General features: G+C 35.1%; 1 long non-coding RNA gene and 5 other non-coding genes across 6 annotated transcripts; all 6 read left to right on the plus strand.

The window, feature by feature from the left end:
* Positions 1–6,969: 6,969 nt before the first annotated feature.
* On the plus strand, positions 6,970–17,593 carry LOC145091674 (uncharacterized). Its single transcript, XR_013702249.1, has 3 exons — positions 6,970–7,313; positions 13,466–15,989; positions 17,096–17,593. It is a non-coding gene; the product is annotated as an uncharacterized LOC145091674 (long non-coding RNA).
* On the plus strand, positions 7,077–7,160 carry LOC145096507 (small nucleolar RNA U61). Its single transcript, XR_013703912.1, has one exon. It is a non-coding gene; the product is annotated as a small nucleolar RNA U61 (small nucleolar RNA).
* LOC145096514 (small nucleolar RNA snoR14) lies at positions 7,237–7,324 on the plus strand. The gene has a single exon (XR_013703918.1). It is a non-coding gene; the product is annotated as a small nucleolar RNA snoR14 (small nucleolar RNA).
* LOC145096505 (small nucleolar RNA Z101) lies at positions 7,463–7,557 on the plus strand. The gene has a single exon (XR_013703910.1). It is a non-coding gene; the product is annotated as a small nucleolar RNA Z101 (small nucleolar RNA).
* On the plus strand, positions 7,701–7,789 carry LOC145096492 (small nucleolar RNA Z159/U59). Its single transcript, XR_013703898.1, has one exon. It is a non-coding gene; the product is annotated as a small nucleolar RNA Z159/U59 (small nucleolar RNA).
* On the plus strand, positions 7,975–8,069 carry LOC145096504 (small nucleolar RNA Z101). Its single transcript, XR_013703909.1, has one exon. It is a non-coding gene; the product is annotated as a small nucleolar RNA Z101 (small nucleolar RNA).
* Positions 17,594–18,055: the final 462 nt, after the last annotated feature.

Raw genomic sequence — 18,055 nt, forward strand, 5'->3', positions numbered from 1 at the left:
GACTTTAACCCTCAAGCTTTGGGTTGGTTGAGATACATGTTTCCGTCAACTTTTAATACTGATAGACTATAAGTCTTTTGGTAACAAAAAAATCTTTTGTTATTTTACTTTTTTATTTAATTTGAATTTTTTATCTCTGGTTGTTTGTATAACTTTGGTTTTAAATTTTTTTTTTTAAAAAAAGCACTTACCAGTTTGTTTTGTTTTGTTTTTTTTTTTTTTTTTTTTGAAAAAACTATCACATTAAAAATATTTTTTTGGTATCAACTTTTCAACTTTTCCATTTTTGCTCCAAATTTCTATGGTCTTTTGTTATTAATGTATTGATAATATATATATATATATATATATATATATATATATATATATATATATATATATATAATGTTATTGAGGGTCTTCAACAAAAAAAACTGAAGTAAATATTGATTTTTCTAAAAACAAAGAGAAAAAGATGTTGTCTGTAATTGTTGATGGAAAATATATATCAAAATATATTTGAATGATGAATATAGTAGCAGTGAAAAACATTGATCTATGATGGTTTGACATCTAATTACATAAATCAATCAGAAAAATCAAAACTTCGATCTATTTTGGAATATAATTTCAGTTTTTATTGTTATTTTCATAAATATTTTCATTCTCAAATGTAAGTTGATCCATAATAATTTCATTAAATTATAATGAAACTCATTTTCCATATTAATAGTCATGCCAATAATAACAAACTCGATAAATTTTTAGGCATTGCATTACTATTCATTGTTAAATTCGACGTGAGTTTTCATTTAATCATTTACCAAGCGTAAAACCTTCAATCTCGAAATTATCAGCATGTTATGCGTGTCATAATTTGGAGACCGAAGGTTATGTGTCTATAAACTTGAAATCGAATAATAATGCAATACTTAAAAAATGAATTATGATGCTATTGATATGAATATTAATGGGAAAAAAGTTGTCAAATGTGATGATTCTTTTCGGAAAAAAAAATTGATGGTTTCTTTTTGAAAAATTATATAAAACCGGAAGGTTGCCAATATAACTTATAAGAGAGTTGAATCGGAAAAATGAAAAGAACATAAACATTTTATTGAAATAAGGGGACCAAAAGAAGTGACACACAACAAATTATAGAGGGACCGGATATGTAAATTAAGGGACTAAATCTGGACAAAGTATGTCAATTTAACTGTTCCTTTGCTCCAGAAATTTAATATATATATATATATATATATATATATATATATATATATATATATATATATATATATATATATATATATATATATATAATAATGATTCTTTTTAGGTTTAAACAAAAAAAATATGAAAATATAATTCTTTTATACAATTAATTCTAAAGTGAACTATTGAATCGTATGAATGGAAACATTAATTTAGCATTATATCGGGTACATAGGCCATTTAGCAAACATTTATTAGTTTCTAAGTTTAATTGTAAAAAATTATGGATGATTTTTCTAGTATAGGGAAACGGAATTGCAACATAGAATGAAAATGTAGAGAAAGAGAATTAAACTCAAAAAAGAGAATTGATTATATTATTTGGTAGAACGAATTGATTAGAGAATTGTTTCTGAGAATCATTTCTCTTTGTTTGGTTGTGTTAAACAATGAAATAAAAATGAGTTTATCACCAACCTCCTTAAAAGTCTCTTTCATTTCTTTCATTGTTTCCATATAATAGCTCTCAGTGTCATCAATTTTATTTCTTTTATGCTTAATATTGACACTAGCAATCTAACTCTTCAACCTTTAAACAATTATTATCACCACATAATAAATAAAAATTTTACTTAAACATAATCGAATAATAATAAATTTGTTCAATCAAGACATCACTCACACATAGAAGGTTTATTGTTTTGTTTGAAATCGTTCATGAATTAAAATCATCAGCAACATGATGCAACTGTGAAGTGATTAATTAAAAGGACCATTCAAAAAGCATAAAGGTAATAACACACTCTAAAAATTGCCAAAACAATGGAGAGTCGTATATTGGTTTTAGAATTTTCATTCCCAAATTTAAAAGAAAAAAAAAAAAAAAAAAAAAAAAAACTTTGTGTTTAAAGTATTGATACAGTGCTCCAAATCTCCATGATCAATGCACGAAAAAGAAATTGCAAAGAATGCATATAAGGTTATGGGGTATCAATATGCGATGAAAACAATTCCAACATCATCATACATAATCACAACCCATTTACTATTGTTTGGGGGTGGTATTTACTAGTAAACAAAAGAGATAAAGAAAGAAACAGAAGAGACAGATAAAGACAAATGTTTGCGATAGGGTGTCAGAACCAGTGAATAGCTTTAGTCCACACCACCACTACATCCATTGGGAGCCATGTTCACTAGTGAACATCTCCACATAAGATTATTACGCGTGAAAAAGAAACCATATTTCATGGCCTAATAGGACTAAACTTTAGGGATTTTTATGAAAATATTACTTGTATATTTCATTGATTTATATGAAATTAACTAAAAATTGTTTTGTGTGGTTCCTTTATTGTGTTTCTCAAATGGTTGTGTTTGAAACAAAATTGCACCCACCGACACATGTACTGCTAATTTCTACATTGTAGGTATATTGTTAAATTTCAAATTTGGCTCCAATGTTCATCATTTTGTATACCGTGGTTGGCTAGACTGAGTTTGAACTGGTTAGACTGAGCTTGAACCGAAAAAACTTGGCACGATCCGTTTTTAGATCGACCTAACAAAAACAAATTAAAAAATTAGTAACAAATTAAAGAGAAATCTCCAATAAAGTCTTAATATTTCGGGTCGGTTTACAATTTTTTTTTTAAATGACAGAATATCGGCTAAATATTTAGAAGAATCTCAATATTTTTGTTATTGATTAAAAATACAACAATCTTCAGAAAAGTCTGAATATGTTAACCGGATTAACGAAAAAAAAAAGATTATAAATATTGTTGTATTTTTAACCAATAACCAAAATATTGTGACTTTTCTGAAAATTACTGTAAAGTAATGTATTTTGTTACTAGAGAAATCATTTATAAAAATAACACATTTTTTTATTATAAAAAATACAGTTGTTGCTAATTTTTAAGAATGGAAATATGTACTGTGTTCCCCCTGTTGCTTGTCAACGATTTTAAACTCTCTTCGTTCCTTTCATACATAGTTGTGTGTCTTATGGTGAGATGCACTTTGTGGGTGATCTTCTGATGTTGGTGTTTCTCTTATGTTCTTTAACCTAACTACCATTTAACCTTCATACTTTACTCGGTAACAACCATCGGATAACACACATCCACTCACAGTGAAAAGTTAACCTTGAATGAAAGTTAAGATAATGAAATAAGTGTTATCTACTTTAATTTAGAAAATTCAAAAAATAACACAACCATGCTACTTATGAGCTTAAAAAATACTATTTCATGAGCTCCAAAAATAGAGTGTGAGATGTCTATGGATAGTCCTTGCTACATAGAACACAATGAAAAAAAATACAGCTCAAACAAAGTTTGTATGAAAAAATTATAAAGGTTCGATGTTTGTTTTTTTAAAATATTTTTCATCGAGAAGCCAACTTTAGAGCTAAAAATGTATGACTTCTCGACATCCAAATTTGAAGGGTAATATATCCATGTAAAGGCCTTGTTACAAAAAACACAAGAAAAAAAATCAACTAAAACAAAGTTTGTAAGAAAGAGTTATAAAATTCGAAGTTGGTTTTTTTTAATATTTTTCACCGACTACCCTACTCTGGAGCTAAAAAATTATGATTTTCTGACATCTAAATTTGGAGTGTATTATATCAATGGAAAACGCTTTGTTGCAAAATGAAAAAAAAATCAGGTAAAACGGATTTGTATGAAAGATTTATGAAGGTTTGAAATTTACAAAAAAAATATTATTTTCACACATGACGCCATCTGTGAAAAATATGGCTAAAATTGTCATTTTGGTTTTTGACTATTTTGTGGAAAAAGTTTTAAGAAATGGATATTATGAGCATTTTCTCAAAAAACAACCATAAGAAGATTTTCCTTGGTAATGTTGTTTTTTTTAATGTTCAAATTTTTAATGATTAAATACTTCAATTATAAAAATGTAAATTTTCAAATAGTTAAACTGAAAATATTTCAAAGTAGTGATTTTTATGTAACGTCCGGTCTAGATTGGTTTGGCTTAATATTTACTAGGGACCAAAGATTAAGTTTTTGGGAAAAACTATGTGTCACGACGCGGTGCAAGGATTCCCACGACGTGGCATGGAATAAATGGAACGCGTTTTTTTAATGAGTGTCATAGTGTGACAATAGATTGGCCACGGTGTGGAAGTTGTTCTGGCCCAAGACCATAATTTTAGGGTTTCCTCCCATATTTAAACAATATTTCTAGGGGATTAGTGTAACATCCAAAAAAGCATGGTAAAATTTTCATTTTTCAAAAACCACCCAATGACAATAATTGTTTACAAAACATTGTTTCTAAAAGTTATAATTACAAATCAGAGTGTCCCAAGATCGAATATCATAAAATCCGAAGGATATGCACAATCAAGCTTTCGCCTTGTCCTGATCATCTGAAAACGTGAAACCAACTGTAAGACGAAGGTTAGTAAGTTTCCCCAAAATACCACCACACAAACATATAACAACATGCATAATGGGTCCACAACTAACAAACTGGATTACCCCCGAGCCCACGACATGAGTTTGGCTTGCCTTCCGGGCCACAACTTATGTTTGGCTTGCTCCCGAGCTCACAACATAAGCCTGGCTTGCCTTACTGGCCCACAACTTATGTTCGGCTTGCTCCCAAGCCCACAACATAAGTCTGGCTTGCCCTCCTGCCCACAACTTATGTTTGGCTTGCTCCCAGGTTTGTTGGCTTCTGCACAGAGCAGGACTGTCTCAACCCAACCATATCATGTCAACATATACATAACAGATAACATGTATCAAGCAAACAAATAATCATATAACCACTCATACAAACAAGCAGATCTACATATCACTACCATATAGCAACATCCTATATCTCAAAATACATATCTAACAGATCACTACTATATAACAACACCCGATATACCATAATATATAATCTAGTAGGTCAGCATTGGTGCCTTTAACCCACAAGTACAGTGAGAAAAACTCACCTCCCAGTCCGAAAAGGTCGTTGAACAAGACATTGCTCCGAATATCACGTTTATTGGTCACATACTCATCAAATAGTGACCAAACTCAAATACAACTCAAAATACCCTTAGGTCAAACTTGGTCAAAGTCAAAAACCAACAAACTCAACCGAGTTGAATTAGGTTGAGTACGCCCAATGTACTCAACATGTACGCTTAGTGTACTCAAGGTCCAAATCGAGCTTCCAAGGGAGTACGCCCAACGTACTCAACCAAAAGTCACTGTAACGCCATGTTCCGAATCGATTCCTAATTCGAGGTTGTGGCCTAAATATCGGTCATCATAAGGCTTAGGGCTTTTGAAAATGTGAGATCCATACCCATTTGGGTGCGAGTAATGTAATTGAAGTGATCCGGGTGTTCGGTTCGTGTTTGAACATTAATCTTGGTCAGAACAACGAACCACATGATTACCGGCACGAATAAGCTCTCTTATCCTTCGTATCTTCGCTCTTGTCAGCTTAACATCTTCCTAGACCCTCAAAACGGATTAAATATTGTTACTTGTCGACTAAGATAGGTTAGAAGTCAGGTTCCCCCCCCCCCCCACCTCTGGTTGGTCGTAGATCCCTTTTTATAAGCTTTGGAACCAACTTACGTAGGTTGGGCGTAAGCCGGTGTATGTGTGGCATACTAAGAAACTCATCGCGATCAAGCCTTCATACCCAAGCCAAGTACGTTGGGCGTACTCACTAACTATGTGGGGCATACTCCAAATATCAGCGTTACGCGAGGCGTAATTCCCACTTCGCTAGGCGTAGTGGGCTGCCTTCAACCAACTTCTTTCTTTTTGCTTCTAAGCTCGAATTCCGTTCCAATCCTTTATTTTCTGCTCTGTCAACAACTAATAGTTGTAATTATAATTAAAAGCATTATAATTGCCTTTTTAGCTCTAGATAATATATTCTTAACTTGAAGGTTTTAACTATGTTTTTAATTTGCGGAGAGAGAGAGAGAGAGAGAGAGAGAGAGAGAGAGAGAGAGAGAGAGAGAAGGGGGGGGGGGGGTAAAGAGAAAAAGAAAGAGGTGGAAAAGGTAAGGGGGTACTATGGTTCGTGGGTAACGGTTTGGGGGGGGGGTGTTAGAGGTCAGGATTTTCTTTTATTTTTTTAATTATAAAAATATCAAACTAAATATTAAAATTGTAAAAACAAATTAAAAAGGTACTCTTTTAAATTTAGTAGAGACTAGGTCCAAAAACTAGTTATCATTTTGGACTAATGATGGAAGTTGAAAAAAACTTTTGGATTCAACCCATAGTTTTTTACAAACCATAGGACCAAATTTGTACCTTACTCATTTTTTTTTCTTACTTTATTTCGTTTCTTTAATTTCTTTGCTAAAATACCAAAGAAATTCTAGCCATCGATATCTGGTGTTGGATTATCTTTTTGAGATTAAATGTTCAAGTCTCGTTGTTAACATATGTGAAATTAGGAATGTTAGGTTAAAGGCACATTAAATTTGTCAGTCTAAAAAAAAGTCCTTAATAAAACTCAAGAAATAAGTATAAATCCACCTATATCTCCAGCACACTAGATTAAAAACTCATTTGGTTATTTGTATTCGGTTAAAATTAATTATTCGGTTTGAGTTTTTGTTATGAGGCCTCTACTGTCCTACATAAAAAGTTTACCCGAAGTTTAATAGGCCGTGGCCTGGTTGGCTTTCGAAGGAACAGGCCCGTTAGGGTTTCGATCGATTCGTTATTAGGGTTTTATCTCAACATGTCCCGTTCATTATTTATATCCGTCCATCTTGCTGGATCCACTCAACCATCTTCCTCACTCCCTCTCAGTTAAGTCTTTACTTTCGATTTTGTTTGTCAAATAACTAGTTTCAGAGATCTTTTTTGTTGTTATGAGTGCCATGAGGAAGAAGAAATTGCTCCAGAAACAAGATTTGATCTTGCTTGTGATGGTAGCATCCTCTAAGAAGTTCTGAGCACTTTATTTTTGGAAATTTTGTTTTACCCAAAAACTGTTCTCGTTTTTGATAAGGCGAAGTATTTAGCGATTCATATGGCGAGATGAAGATACAATTCATTTGTTCTATCGACCTACTGACATTTCGATTGATGTTAAACTATGGATTCCGACAGGTTCTGATCGCTTCTCGCTTCTTTTTTATTTTGCCAACCCTTTTTTTTTTAAAAAATATATATTTTGATTGAATCCATGATGGTTTCTGTCTTCTAAAACTATATTTTTAGAGAAATTTGTTTTATTGTCCCATTTGAACATTTCTAGTATTAGGCATATGATGAATCTCAATTAACAAATGGGTAATTTGCGTCTGAATAGTATACCTTGATGCTATATCACTTTGGAGAACTGATGCTTTGTTATAAATGTACTATTTTTCTGTAATATTTTTGACGGGTTTCTGTCAAGTTTTTGTTAAACTGGGATTAGTTATATTAGAGTTTATCTGAAGAGATGTCAAAACTCGTTATTCCCTTTTGAAGTCTGTACTGTTTTTTATGAATGCCTCTAATGATGATTCAAATAATACTTTCGTTCTTCCGAGGATATTTTCCATGCGGAAACAACTATTGGAGACCTGAACTGAAGAGGATAAAATTTTAAATACTTCAGTATTCGATTACGTATTTATTTTTTCAAAAGCAATAGAAATTAATAAACGTAGCCATTTAATAAATTTCTATATTAATTTTTAGTTTATTGAGTCACTTTTTTTGTATCTTTGCAATCGCAATTCAAAGTATTTGGAACACTTTCTGCTTCATTAACCTTAGAATAATGAGGCACATGATGAATCTCAGTTAACAAATGGGTAATTTGCGTCTGAATGGTATACCTTGATGCTATAACACCTTGGAGAACTGATGCCTCGTTTTTGTCATAGGATAGATGTTTAAACTCTTTGAAAAACCTTCTATAGAAAAACGGAGAAAATGTACAAAGAGGATTTGGTTCCTTCTTTTTGTAACACTTATTTTCTTTGGCCTTAATGCCACTTGATCTTTCAAGTTATATCAATAGACACCATATTATTAAACCAATAAATTTAAATTTCGTCATTTTTATATATTTATAGTAATTAAAAATTATATATAATTTTATAAAATAACTATTTAATTAAAACATATTATTTAAAAGAACTATAACATTTAAACCGAATAGAACATTTAGAATCTAAAATAAATACAAAGATATTATAAAACTAAAATCATCTCCCATGCACTCCCAAGTTACACGTATGCTTGAAAACCATTAAGGTGTGTTTAAACTCTAGTTTGTCAGATCTGAAAATAACAACCAAAGAGTAAAAAGAACATACATAATATCTTAAAAGTTTTATAACACACCAAAATTAATCATACAAAATAAAAATAACTAAAATAAATTAAAAGATCTATCATCATCTTCATTGTCGTGTGTTTTGCTCGTTGAGACTCTGTCTCGTTTTGACATGCATTGTTTTTCCTACCTATGAGGGCATTGAGATGGAACCGTGGGTCTCACCACATTGATATAAGTCACTCCACTGCATAGATTATCCAAATAAGAACCATATTATCCAAATAAGAACCATCTGACTTTGGAACGGGTAGGCGGGATACTTTCCTCGTTGTGTGGCTTTTGTGTAATGTTGAGTGGCTTGTTGTGCTCCCCCTTCTCCTCGAGCCCTATCGTTCCTTCTTTGAGACCTTGGTTGTTGTTCGGGTTGGTGTTTAACATCATTGTCACTATTTGCTATGACTCAATGTGAAACCACCGTCATTGTCATGAGGTCACCTTCATTATCTAAAGTGGAGTCGCACAACTGAATATCCTGTCGATCTCACGGCTTGCATACACCAAGTATTAGTGGTTAAGTCAAGTATGAGCTCTACCACGAACCTCATAGTAAAACCCTTCATCCTATCCCGTAAGAATAAAACCTAGAGTCAAGAGAACCATTGTGGGTTGAGCTATTATAATGACTACAAATTCGAAATTTGTTGTCATCCATGTTAAGCCAATATAGTAAGTAGCTAACACCTCAGTTGGTAAAGAAATCTGAGTCGTAAGAGTCAAGGACATTAACTACGACCATCCATTCACGCTTAATCCCACGAATTAAGCATCTCAGTGGATATCTTGGAAACTTGGAAGCCGCGATAAATTAAATGTTAGGAAGAGTGGATGAGGAAATTAGAAGCTCCGAGTGACGGAACCATATACTTCTAGACATAATCTAAATCTAGGAAACTCCGAAACACCCGAAGAGTAGTTGCCAAAGATACTCGCACTACTCAGGCACTTCGTCCATCCCGTTACTGACAAGTAGTGCCTAGGACACCGCCTACCCATGTGAGAATAGTCATCGTCACCCTGTAGACGAAAGAGTACATTCTCCGAAGTGAGCATTAAAATGCCAAGAACCACATGATAACCCTCGCAACCAAGATATACTTGAATAAAGTAAAATGGTATGTTGCGTCTAGCTTTATAACCCCAATCCCGAAGAGATTATTGACTTGACACCAGTCTAGGTGTTAGTCGATGGGTTATACAAGAGCACACGCTTTTTGCAACTGAAATAAACCAACGCCTTAAAGAATAGAGCATGTTTTAGAGATTTATTGGACTACTAAGTGTTCCAAGGATACTATCTCACACAGAAATGGTAGAACCACCTCCCGAAACAGTCCAACACTTCAGAAAATCTTTAAGGACTGAGTTAGCCCTGAGTAGAGATTGCTATTCATGAAACAACGAAGCGAGTAAGAGCATGATTCTTTCCAGGTAGGAATCATACTGTGAAAGCATCTGTTAGACGATGATGAAAAATTAAAACTTTCTAAACGATCGTCTGGTAAAACCCCATCTCACCGACTCTGAGAGTTTCCATTAGGGACGCCCCAAGAGTCAGAAGTGCAAGTCCATTTTGCACTAGGTCGAGATGGATGCCTCGTAACCAATAGATACCGGTAGTAACCATTACATATGAGGATCCAGAAAGCCTCCGAAAGCCAATCAGTAGGAAGTACGAATCTGAAGTTAACATGAGCCTTCTAAGAACCAACTCGGGAACCCCACCCTGGTAAGAGAGAACTTTTGGGACTTCGACATGGCGATCACGCCAGTGATGATCTCGCCATAGAAGTACATTACGTTATAAGTACTGAAAAGTTCTATCATTCCGAGAGCTTATGATCATTCGAGATTCTTTATAAGAATTGGTCCAACCCTTGTCAGACCACGACTACTTTAGGAATTTCATAAATTTTGCCGTAGTCGATTCGCTTCTCCAGCATGGATAAGGTGTTTGCCCGTCGTGACTCTCGAAATCCCACTCGTCGAGATAAGAATCTTTGAGAACCCCAACTTCGTAAGGGAACCTGTAGGACTCATGAGCTGAGAGGTCAAACGAACGAACCAAATACGCATCCCGTTAGTGAAGGTTCGCTGGAACGCCAAGCGAAAGCCGGAGATCACTTGGGAGTGCAAGGGCAAATCGATTAGGAAGTACCCTCATCTCGTTACTCAATCGTTCACGCCTACTTCTTTGCTTAAACTCTAATTTCAGGACGAAATTCCCTCTAACGGAGGGATGATGTGACAACCTAAAATTCCTGTTTGTTTTAACGACGTAATTAAGCACGTCAAAAATTAGTCAAATTTATCCCAAAATATTTTTGACCGGATTTAAACCCGTTGGAATATTTTAAATAATATTCGTCAAGCGAACCAAAAATAAGGAGGTATAATTTAAAATTTTGCCGTGTTTAACGGAAGTCGCGAAAAACCCCATTTGCGGTTGGTGTTGGGTGGACCCCCACCAAGGCTGTAAACACAACCCTATATAAGGGTTGAGTGGGTTTCATCCCAACCTTTTTCACAACTTAGACACCTCCTCTCTCTAATTTCTCTCTCTACAAATCGGGTTTTGGCCAAAAATCGCCCCTTCGAGCGTCAAAACGGTAAGTTAACCATCTTAGCTTGTTGTTTAGCTTATCACACTTGCAAATTCGTGGCTTAAACATCCAAAAACCCCAAGAACAAGAGTTTACAGTTTGGGAACATCCCAAAACCGTAAACACCTTGAAAGAGGGTTTTGATGCCTAAAAACTCTTCCAAACCACATCTTAACGTATGGGGAGTAAACACACCTTCAAGGACCATAAACACCTTTTAAGGTGTTAAAATGTTCCTTAAACACCTCCTATGCCTTGGAATAATGTCTAGAACCAACCTCCATTGCATTAGGGACCTTAAACTTGAAGGAAACCATGACTCTAGGAGTTTACGGCCGTAAACCTCCCAAGGATTGGTTCATGGGCTGTAAACTAGTGGTCAAATGGTGCCCTAACTTCCTTCTATGGCTTATACATTGGACTAGAACCTTGCATGCATGAGTTAGAACCACCAAACAACAAGAGAAATGGACTAACATGAGTTTACGACCGTAAACTCATGTGTTTACGGCCGTAAACTCCCAAGGGAGTGGTCCAAGGACCGTAAACTCCATAAAGTGTCCATTTCAAGCCCCAAATCACTTCCATAGCCCTTGAATCAACCCTAGGACCTTTCCTTGTGAGGCATGAAGCCTTAAAGCACACAAATACACCATTCCCCTGAGTTTACGGCCGTAAACTCATGGGGGATATGGTTCCAAAACAGTAAACACCCCTAGATACTACCATTTGAGGAGTAAACTCCAATGTGAGTCCATGCACACCTTATATGCAACCCTTGGTACTCCTAGTTGAAACATGCTAGTTATCATATCAATCATCGGTGATTAATTACCCGCATGCAAAAGGATTTATTACATTTTCATCTGTTTTACCAAGTATATTACTTCAAATGGTTTTCCAAAACGTTACTACTTATTTAGATCTTTCTCAAACTATCCTTCGTGTTGTATGTTTTCCTTCAAAACCTGTTACAACAATATTTTAAACAAAGGTTTTCTTCACTTAAACTGTGTTATCAAATCATTTTTCAAAGCTTGTTTATGAAAGGTTTACCAAAGGTTTTCAAAACTTGTTTTATAAACTGACATCAAGTCATAAATTCTTATTTATAAAGTTTTTCCAAAATGTTTTACAAAGTTTCTGTTATGCTTTTATTTCGTTAAATGCATGCCTATATTTGTATAGTTATATAAATAATGTTTAAAGGACTTAGGAAGAGGCTAGTTCGCCCTATTTCTTTTTCCTCGTTGGGATGTAGTCTGGTGGGTATCGGTTATCCGTCCGAAGGTCGTTTAAACATTAATTATATATCATGTATACATGTTTGGACATAAAGGCTCTCTCTCTCTCTCAGCCAATTCATCGCCTTGAGTAGTACATACATCCTTCTATTATTCATGTTTCTGGAACCCTAGTAACTATTATAGGAATAGTTAGGAGACTATCTCTACCTCTACCTTTATCTCTTTCTCTCTCTCTTTCTCTCTCTCTTTCTCTCTCTCTCTCTTTTACTTTAGAATGTGACACACTATTTCCCTCTACGACGCTTCATTGCGCCAACGCCGTGTAACCAGAGTCTCCGGGAAGGAGAGCGAACATCATGCGTATAGATCCATACGGTACTGACACTCCCACACCCAGACTACTAGCTACAGTCCGTGCCGGTAAGGCCCATGGGTGACATATGCCACTACCTCTAATGCCACTACTTCTACGCATTACCTGGAGGGTCATCGTATACTCTATCGTCGATCAGCATGGTTACACACGGGTTCACATTCACCCTTTGTTTTAGACTTTACTAGCTGTATCGTTCACTCGATACTGTCTGGAGTCTGTATTTTCTTGTTTTAGACTTTGCTAGCTGTATCGTTCATTCGATACTGTTTGGAGTCTGTGCTTCCTTTTGTTAGACTGAGCCAGGCGTATCATTCATTCGATACTCTCCTGGAGTTTATGTTTTCTCTTATTTTAGTCAGCAGTGTTACTGCTGAGGTATATATACTATTTTTCCCCTAGTATTTTCACTTGGGATTTTCTCATTACTCTTTTAAAGTCAATTATGTATTTGGTAATGATAGTAATTTGGGGAGAACTACTCCTTAAAACATAAATCGGTCGGGTCTTGGTAGAAGACTGCTTTTATTTAGAAAGTATAGGATTTTCTGGAAATGACGCTAATACACCGTAGATTCTAAACTACTATCTTTCATAAAGTTATTTTGAATAAAAATGTGTATTTATACAAATGACACTAAATACTTATGGACTCACCAGCATTATAAAATGCTGATATTCGCTTTCAAAATAACTTGTATTCTCAGGTCAGCGATAGACAGGTACATCCCATGAGCTTTTGTGAAGACAGCCTAGTACCAAGCTGCATCTATATTATTCCTTGTATTACTTTGATGTTGCTATGAAATGTAACCTATGTAAATTTATTACTATTAATGCAATGGTTGTTGTTCTTTGATTACTATACTGTATATGTTGTGATACTTGACATGACGTCATCCACCCCAGAACGTTTCCGCCGTTCCGGTTTTGGGGCGTGACATCCATAAGTCACAGTGAACAATATCAAACGGTAAAATAGTAGAAGAAGTTGAATATGAAAATGGTAATCGTTTATGCTTGGAAATTTGACAAGAATTGCAAACTAACGATCTAGAACGTTTATTACATGGTATAAGCTTGTTTAAACTAAGAAAATTCAAAATTGGAAGACCGGGGTGTCCCAATTGATCATGCCAAAAATCTCGAGCACTTGAGGTAAGGAAGGCTACATTTGTGATTGGGTAAGTGAGAGGATAAAGTTTGCTGGAACTATTGTGGCGGGACAGCATCCGACCATTCGGAAAATCCTTCACAGAAAACCCATGAGGATCAAATTCTATGGAAACATTATTATCAACATAAAATTTTCGAACATAAATAAGATTTTTGATGATATTTGGTGTGTAAAGGATATTAGTTAGGTGAAGGTTTCGTGTGGTTGTCTGAATGGTTGAGGAACCTGATCCACAAACTGGAACAGAGGCACCATTACCTACAAAAATGAAGCCAATAGGACAATTGAACGAGGTTTTGGAAATTTTACCTTGGTCACATGTGAGGTGATCTGTGGCACCGGAGTCCATGTACCATTGATCATCAACCGAGTCCATAGTCATTGTCTGAAGTGCTTCGCTAAGTTGAGTGGGCTCGAGAGGGTCGAATGCAGTAAGGTTGGCTTGGTTTGCTGCTAGAGCAGGGGATCTGGGTCCAGATTTGGATGTTGCAGGTGTGCCGGTAGGTGTAGGACAGAAAGAAGACGCAGGAGGCCCAACCCAGGGAGAGGTCCAACCCGGGTTGGTGGGAAAGGGACACGGTGGCGGGGTCCAATAGGCCCAGTTGGGTAGCCGGTTGGGATGAAACATCCAGGGGGACTGAGGTGTACCAGTACCTCGTATGGGGCCTGTTAAGGGGGAGCCGCTAGAGGGGTTATTGGAGCGCTTCTGTCCAGGCCTATGGTTGGGACGCCGTCTGTTGTTATAATTAGGAGAGGCATGTGGCGGTTCAGATGAGACAACGGCCATGGCAGTGGGATGGGACATGGATTCACAGGCCGATTGGCGGTGATGTTCCAGTTCAAGCATGCTGCAGGCGGTCTCCCAAGTGGGAAGGAGTTGATTGATGTACGAGGTGACGATATCATATTCAGCGGGTAGTCCTCGAACTAGTTGAAGAACAAGCTGTTGATCATTTACCGGACAGTCCACATCATTGAGTTGACTTCCCAATTCTTTGAGCTTTTGACAGTAGGCTTCAAGAGATGACATGGATTTTAGTGTGAGATTGTTGAATTCATGCTCCAAAGCTGCAACCCTAGAGCCCTTGTTGTTGAGAAATATGGCTTTGATTCGAGACCAGGCCTCATAGGCAGTGGACTCGGTGACCAGAACGCGAACCAGCAGATCGTCAGATAATGTTCCATAAATCCATTGCAAAACAATGGCATCAATTTCAGCCCAGGCCTCGTATTCTGTATCTGTTTTGGCCGGGGACTGTGTCCCGTCAATGTGAGACATGACTTTGTAACCCTTTGCGTGCAGTTGAAAGAGCTTGACCCACGAAGAGTATGATACCTTCGTTCCATCAAGCATGCGGACCTTATGCTGAATGTTGGTCACAGTGTAGACGAGATGGAGGGGCTTGGTAGCAGGTGCAGGTGTGGTGGCCATGGACAACAGGGTACGGAAAAAAAAACAGAAAGATAGAGGAAGAACAAACCGTGGTTTGAGAGAGACGAGAGCTAGGCTCTGATACCATAAAGGGAATCGTGTTTCCTTGACAGCATAACAGAGTACAACCGATTAAATACAGGAAAGCTAGCTACAAAAGAGGAACATATTTCCCTGTAATTAGGGATAATCACATATTTCTAGGTACTAACCTAAAATAGATAAGCGAATATTAAATACAATTTACAGCTAATAATATACAATTTACAACTAATAATATACACGCTAATAACGTCGTGAATCGGTAATTTTGACAAAATAGAAAATCATTCTTACATATTATTCCATGGGTCACCACCATTCTTCTTGGGATTATTATGAATATAATTATGGCTCATTTTCTCAACCATGCGATGTGGCGTTTTCATTCCCACATTGTTCTTTATGCTTTGGAGATTTGCACCACATTTGTTGAAGATTGAAGGCTCGATTCCAAATTTTTGTCGGCATATTTGCATATCTAATGTGTTCAAGATCCAAGTTCCTTATTAGAAGAAGTCCGTATTCAAGATGCATAATTTATCCACATATTTGGAGTTTGATCTCATCACTACTACCCAGGGTAATCTGTTCATTTTTCTCCGTTTTATTGCTTTTAAATTATTGTATGCATACAATGAGGGCATTGTATGTAATAAGTGTGAGGTAGGGGGTCGAAAAAAAATTGGTAGAAAATTAAAAAAATTAAAAAATTTAAAATCTTTTAGACATAGATTTGAAATAATAATTTAAAATTAAATCTAGTTATAATTTAAAAACTTAAGTTGCTAGTGTTATGTGGGATGATCTGATGCGAGCCCAAATATTTAATTGAGCCAACATATGTTATAGTATATTTGTGGCTTCCAATTTCTAATGAAAAGTCATGAGTTATGAAAAGGTAATCTGGTAGTTTATATGGAATAATAAGTTTTGCAGTCTGTACCTGAAATCTATCTTGAAGAACTTATGTAGTCATTGCACTTAGACTAATACCTCTAGCTAATAAAGATTGAAGTTAAACTCCCTTGCTTAAGCATGTAGGTTTTAAGCGAAAAAAGCGAGTTATATAAAAAAAGAGAGATAAATTACCAAAAAGTTGAAGAATTTTAGAGCTATCAAGTATGAAAATCAACAGATAAAAATTCTAAAGAATCAAAAATTGAAGATACCAAAATAAAAAAGGTGGTGAATTCAAAGAAATCAAAGATCAAACATCAAAGAAGTGAAGAATTCCAAGAGCTCCATTGTGGTATCTAAAGTTATAATTTCTAGATTATGTATGCTTGGGTAGCTTTACCAAAAATACTTTGAGGTTAAGAAATATTTATGAGGATTGATTCAGAGGGTTGCAGAAATGAGTATCATATAAGCTAAAGGGTGAAGTTTCATAAGAATTGTGAGTATTTAGGATTAGGAGTTATTAGGAGTTAGACACAATTATACGCATTGAGGTCTTGGTATAATGAGTGAGTTATTTAGGATGGATTGTTCTATGTGATGCTAGTAAAGAATGTTTAAATTAAAACTAATTAGATTTGCTTGAGGGCAAACAAAGAATAAGTGTAGGGTATTTTGATATTGCCATATTTATACTTATTTTTAGGCAATATTTAAGTACATTTTAATTACTATTTTGGTTATTTGCATGGAATAATGATACATATAAGGTTAAATTGTATCTTGCAGCCAAATGAAAGACATTTTGAAAAAAAAAGGACTAGAAGTGTCAAAGAATGGAACTTTGGAGGATGAAGACTTGAAAGATAGAAAATTCACCAAAAATGCTCTCACAACGTGAGTTGGGGACCTTCCAGAAGATAAAAATCTCGAATCAGGAATCCTTGTCAAACATGGATAACTACTAAACTCACGACGTGAGTGTGGATAATTCGAAAATTATAAATAAAACTTGATTCTTACGTTTTCGGGAGGTTGGCCGACTGTAGAGAGGATTCAGAAGTCAAATTTCAAAAGAGAGAAAGGCCTGGAAATTAGTTCTAACATCAAAGAAGAAGAAGTTCATAATCTACTTTGTAGTTTGGTACATTAACATGTTTTCTTTTATTATGAATTGTTTGTGTTTATTTGTTAGAATGTCCAGCTAAATCTAGCTGTTTCTGTTAGCTAGACGAAGCTGGAACTCATGGTTTTATTCTATTAATTTAGATTTTTCTTGTTGGTTAATGTCTTGTGTTTGATTGATTATACCTAACATGTTTTGATTTGATAATTAGATTGCTTAAACTTCTTATTCTGTGTAGTTAGTGACCGTTAATCTGCATGAATTTGAATACCTAGTAACTTAGTGAGCATTAGATTATTAGAGCTAAGATCGAATCAATCTTAGTTAAGGAATTGAATTGTTAAATTTAGCTGTGCTAGAGAACTCATATTGTGACCAAAATTATGTTTGTTAATTCAATCTTACATAGCTCCAATTCTATTTAATAAATTGATTATGTGTTAAATTATGTGTAACCATACATAGCCCTACATGAATTAGTTTAATATTAGTTAATTTGGAATTGAATTGCTAATAATGTCTTAATTGGTAACCAACATAATTGTCATAAGTATTATTTAAAACCATTGAGGGAAAGTGGATTTAACTAACATAAGTGTTTTTGTTAATTGATTGAATAATTG

This window comes from Lactuca serriola, chromosome 3, assembly GCF_051521515.1.
Source record: "Lactuca serriola cultivar US96UC23 chromosome 3, Lser_US96UC23_V15, whole genome shotgun sequence".
Classification (NCBI taxonomy): Eukaryota; Viridiplantae; Streptophyta; class Magnoliopsida; order Asterales; family Asteraceae; genus Lactuca; species Lactuca serriola.